The 6,000-nt window shown below is 38.9% G+C and overlaps 1 protein-coding gene across 3 annotated transcripts in view; it reads right to left on the reverse strand.

The window, feature by feature from the left end:
* SIPA1L1 (signal induced proliferation associated 1 like 1) overlaps positions 1-1,405 on the reverse strand; it is a 134,545-nt gene extending 133,140 nt beyond the window's left edge. For 2 of the 3 annotated variants that reach the window (XM_015630772.1, XM_015630768.1), the window contains exon 1: positions 1,297-1,405. The gene's annotated coding sequence lies outside the window, so the exon portion shown is untranslated. The remainder of the gene's footprint in view (positions 1-1,296) is intronic. The other variant, XM_015630771.2, reaches the window with a different exon arrangement.
* Positions 1,406-6,000: the final 4,595 nt, after the last annotated feature.

The following is a 6,000-nucleotide window of genomic DNA, read 5'->3' on the forward strand; positions in this document are numbered from 1 at the left end:
ACTAGATCTGTGAACAAATGTATTTGTTTCCAGTATATATGTCCTCTGAAGGAAAGATTTTGTCACCACCTCAGAAGCTAAATCTCTGCCAATGCAATGGAGCTTTGATGACAGTGTTTCAGAAGAGTTTTAAACTGACACTTTTGATACAACAACATCATTCAAGGCAACTGCAACAACTACAGAGTACATTCTCTCACATAAGAAACCTATTTGTTTCTTTTGACATCCAACAGGATGATGAACCTGTGTTATAAGGGAGAGTTTTGCCTTCAGCAGCAATGTTTTTTATGCTGTTACTTCCAGACTGGACTTCTTTTGCATATCCTGTATCTATATGTTTCAATATGTGTTAATAAACACATGATTAAAACATATTCAGTGGAGGGGGTTATGTTTTTACTGCCTGGGTGCAAATCTGCTTCAACTGGTCTTAATTGACATCTCTAGTTTTGTCCTCCCTGCAAGTCCATTGCAAATTCTGGTCACTTCCCTCCAGGCAGCCACTACTGCTTGCACAACCTGTTAATTCAGGAAGCTGATCCTTCTGAAAACAAATCCAACCCTGCCCATCTTAGCAAAACCAACACCACTGCTCCACATCTCTTCTCCTTCCACACCCCAAACCCACACACTGCCATTTTCTAACTTTCTTCGTATACCATATGAACCAGGTCATTACACAAATGTCAAGGACTTGCATCTAGTACAAGGCAGAGGGCAAGGCTGCATGGGCAAAACTGCAGCATCTCACACTTGCTGCCTCCATTTTACCTTCTAATATATTACATTACTCTGTGAAAGATCATGTACTAAAAAACAGTCTTTTTCAAGGATCAGGCACATCCAGAAGAATCACCCCTTTCTTCCTTACAACATGAGTTTAGTTTCACAAGTGGGTTAAAAGAAACCACCTACAAGAACTGCTGTGTTTCAGAAAATGTGACAAAAGCAGGCATTCTGTCACACAGCCTGAACAGAGCCCAACCTGCTTTTGCAAACACTTCTACACATACCTAGTAGAAAGGAGGGGGGAGGGAATAGCCATCTAGTTCCCTTGCATCTCCCTTCTGGAAAAACACTGATGTATAGAGGAAGCATTCAGCAACAGCCTGGGATACAGTCTGGCACTCTGTGGCAGCCAGCCCACGGGTAAACCATCCTGCTGGAGACCACCCCTTACACACTGCATGGAACATTACATGCTATCAGCAGTCAAACACAACATTCAGTTTGTGACAACTAGCAGTACTCCAAAAGGTCAGCAGGTAGAGAAGGCAGAATATGAGCTCTTACCTATCCAAATTCCTGAGAAAGCAGACACATGCAGCTTCAGCAAAAACTCCCAGCTGACGGCACAATCTACTTCTGATGAATCATACCACAGTGAAACCTAGAAGCAAAAAGATCATGGGCATGAACAAAATTTGAATTGGAAGCAATCAAATGAAATATATTTCAAAAGGTAAAGGGCATTCTGAAAATTGTGCTTGTAAGAAGTCAGAAGCGACAATGAAGGAGAATAAAGCTGTGAATCTATTGATTTTTTTGCATATAAGTTACACATCTGAGAAAGTCTGTATGATAATTTTCCCACTACAACAATCCCAAGCCTTCTTTTATCACCCCTTCTCTGAATCAAGTTATTTTCTTCCAGAACACATTCTGCCAGGCATTTAGAGATTAAACACACATTTGGCAATGCCTGAAAGAAAGGGGACATTTAGCAATGCTGTGGCCCACTTTTTTTCCTCACTGCTCAACATAAAGTCTGTAACACATGTCAAAAATGAGGGAGAGCAGGAGTTTTTATCTAAGCCACCAGCTGCAGTACCCTAAGAAGTCTCCAAGTGTAGAAAGAAATTTAAAGGTTTCAAAACTGGTCCTTCCTATTTACCAGATCCCAGATTATAATCTGTATCATTTCAGAATTACTCTTAACACCTGACCTCTGCCTATTGCTACAAAAGGCTTGAATCTCTAGATGATAGGAGTCCTCTAAAATTAGCCTGGGCAAACAGATGTAACCATGGAGATTTATGCTGCAGCCCCAAGAACTCCGCAGAGGCACAAGCTGGAGGCAGAGCACATACTGCCAATGAATTTTTGTCCTACTCTACTCCCACCCAGCTCACGTGTTAGAGAAGATGTACAGTGAATCATATCAAAGAGAGATTAAAATACAGCTCTAAGTAAGGAGCCTAAAGAAGAAGACCTAGATTATTCTCCAGCCTGGTTTTTGCAGTTCACTGCACAGCTACATGAGCACCTGTGTTGACATGAAGCAGAAAAGGTACCAGACAGCATCAACAGAGAAAGACGGTTCCTTTCAGCTACAACAGTAGCACAAACTGCACATAAGCCCATGGTACAAGGCCCTCGTGTAATAATTGTTGAAATTTCATAGGTTGATAAGCAAATCTGAAGCCACCCATTGCTACTTTCCCAGAAGTATTTCTTTACAGAGTGGAATAAACGTGGAATACCCACCTGGTGTCAAGAACAATAGCATCAACAGAATTTTTTTAAGAAATGCCAAACAGTGTTATTAACAGAACTCAAGAAAATAGTTATTGCTATCTTTTTTGAGCAATTAAAAATACTGAGGGTTTTTTTGTTGCAAGTTAAGTTTAGGCTTATTTGCAAAATACTGTGTGAAATTAAGGCCTTGGAAAAATGAGGAGCATCAGCAAAAGAGCTGCAAGTAAACAAAAAATAATAATGCAGTGCAGCAAAAGCAGTTTCTAAAAGGCAGAGATAACTAAAATAATATTTAATATAAGGCAACACTCCCAGAAGATCTGCATTTTAACTTTCATATTGTCAACAAACTGAGTTTGTGTTTTTCATTATAATCGCATTCTAATTCTAGGATAGAAAAGCTCAGTTGTAACTTAGCCTAACAAAGCAAGTATAAGATTTAGAGCCTATTTGTTTGTCATTGCAACTGACATTTTGGCAAATCACTCAGGTAGAATGTAAAAAAATAATTTCCACAGGTAGTGGTCAAGAAAGCAATTTCATTGGGGTTTTTTTGGGGGGGGGGAAATTTTTTGCCAATTCAAGTATTACTAAGAGACACTAATTCTGACCCAGAACTCTCCATTTCCTTTGGTATTATAGACCTGCTGTGTAAAGATGATTTTTTTATAATTTCTTTTCTTTTCTTTTTTTTTGTAAAAGATTGCCTGTGAAGCTTAATTGTGATTGGGAAGGCCGCCTACACAGCAGAGAGAGTGAGAAAACACACACTTGTAGAACTGAAAAAACATCACTGTAGGCGTATGTAAGGAGGGAGGGAAGAAAGAACTTGGTTCTACTGAAAAAGGCTATTTTATGACATCACCCTTGAACAAACCAAAACGTGTTAATTGAAGACAATTCAAGGGTTGCTTGCTATGTTCCAGTTATCAATATGCAGTACTACAAGAGGAGGAATCCTTGCAGATTCATCTCTCTGATCTCAGAATCCACCACCTACCCAAGGAATGCTTCACTTCCCCCACTTCTTTGCCACAGCCTGTAAAAGCTGTTCTCACAAAACAGCAAGTCACCTGCAGAACAGCAGTTCAAAGCTTTAAAAGTCTTATATAATTAATAACATCAGAAGTATTGAAACTGTAGACAAAGCTTGCTCAAAAACATAAGGAGAGAGAATGCTGTCTGAAAACACTAACTAATCTCAGCACAATCTAACAGTGTTTGAACTGCTGAAAAAGTAACCACAAGAAGTTCAGATAGATCCTTTCTCATAGAGACTTATAAAAAATATTTTCCTTCCTACCCTGCATAGCCTTCACCCTTTATCTTCTAAGAGAAGTAAGCATGCCTTTCAGGATGTCCTACTAATGAACCCAGATTTTTCAAAAGAAGGAAGGAACAAGCATCTGTGGAAAATATCCTTCTTGGTTTACCTTAAGAAGGCATCACCTATGAGCATTATAATTCCTAAATAAAGAAGCCTCTATGAAGTGTTCTCATGCCATCATAAACCTATGAAAATACTTTTAATAGCTCTGTCTTTCCCTTCAGAATAAAAACAAAAGGCTTTTGACGTATGCGCTTTGGCTGATTATTACCACAATTACTACTGGGGAATGAAGACAGCCAGGACAAGTTTCACCAGTGAACTTCAATAAACATGAGATGATTCACTGCAGGGAAAAGATGCTGCTTCTCCCATGGCATTGGACACCAGCCTACAACCTATTTTGCAACCAGTCACAAGGAGACAGGACTTCAGCACCTAATTCCCCTGACTGTTTGGGCTGGTAACTTCAAAGCCCTGTGCCTAGCAGATGACTGAATTCCTTCACCCACAGAACACTGCCACAACAGAGAACAGCCCACAGAGCAGCACTCCTGAGAAGCCATCTGCAACCAAAGCTTTCACAGAGCCCCAAGTTTCATCTCCAACCAGACATGCTGTCACTGAAGATGCTGAATGACAGAAATGGATAAGTAACATTAGTACAGTGTAAACTCTTCTACAACTTTCCAACTGTATGATTGTTAAGGACTAATGCCTATTACTCATACACAACAGAAACACAGGTAAGACAGGATTTTGAAAAGCACCAAGCCTAGCCTGGCCTAAACTATATGGCAAGCAAAAGCAGCACACTTGGCAGAGTCACAACTAAGTTCTTAAAATTACTTATAAAATACTCCTGAGGCTCACTGAAGCACAAATTCTTCTGGGACAGAAAGACAAATAGGGATGAAGTATCAATGGGAGCTACGAAACTCACCAGCAGGAAAACCTCCTGAACAAGGAGGATCTGAATGAATATGAAATGGTAGAAAACATAGAACCGAGAAGAGAAACAGGAACAAAAAAAATAATGGTTTATAAAAAGTTCTAACAATTGAAATCCCTAATTCTGGAAAAGATGAAGTTGTTTATAATAAAATAAGGTGTACAGATTACTACTAACCTTTGAAATCACAGCCATCTTGACATTCTCCTTGGTGAACAGTGAAGTACTATTTCTGACATTAATAAAACCTCTCTCAATACTAATCACCATATAATTCTAATAAACCAAAAATACATTAAAATATTACACAACAAAAGAATCACACACAGAGTTTACATCCTAAGAAAGCATATCCCTTCATGCTTGGCTTGTCAGTCTCAAGAACATTTGCTTCAAAAGTCATGACCACAATAACTGGATCTCTTGTATTCTCCATAAATTTTGCTTTTAGGTAAGAAATGAAGTTTTATTTCTTCTTGGTGAGAACAGAGCAGCTCAAGTTAGTTTGGAAGGCTGTCTTTTACCTTCAGGCTTTAAGGCCTCCAGTTAGACCAAAGCTATTAGGAAAGAAAAAAAGCTAGAAGAGCACAGAGGGCTGTCAGAGGATACTCTGCTGCTGCTGACATCAAAATTCAGAGAGAACATCTCCTTTTTGCTTTTCAGACACTAAGACGTTCCAGAGTTTCTCAGAGATATGCTACTGACAAGGAAGTAGGCTGAACTAGTGAAACCTTTTAACTTTCTCATACTCTTATGTGAAATAGCTCAGGCTGGGGGAGTGTCTGGGTTTTCCCATTTTATGTATTTTTTTCTCTCCAGGGTAGACTAAAAGTCTGAAGCAGATTTGCAGCCTGATACAAAGTTAAATACCTTTGACATCATAATTACACAGTATCAATCAAAATTAGCACCAACGCATTCAATTAGTTAGCTTCTCTGCTGCCTTGTCAACAAGAGTCAATTACTGGAATTCTTAACATTTTTCTCAAAAGTGTTAGTGAAACAAAATTTCATTTAAATTAATTTAACAGTAAAAGGCTTCTTCTGATGTTCACAACATCATTCTCCTGCATTAAGTAACTTTTCCTGATTATTCACAACCACCGTGGCTTAGAGACTTCTAAACTGAGGCCAGTTTTTTCTAGCCTCTAGTTTTTCTACAGTGTGACTGTAATAGCATACAAATGGCTTAATGTTTATCTTTACTAACTGCACATGTCACAAGTAAAATACCTACACA

Source organism: Parus major, chromosome 5 (assembly GCF_001522545.3).
Source record: "Parus major isolate Abel chromosome 5, Parus_major1.1, whole genome shotgun sequence".
Classification (NCBI taxonomy): Eukaryota; Metazoa; Chordata; class Aves; order Passeriformes; family Paridae; genus Parus; species Parus major.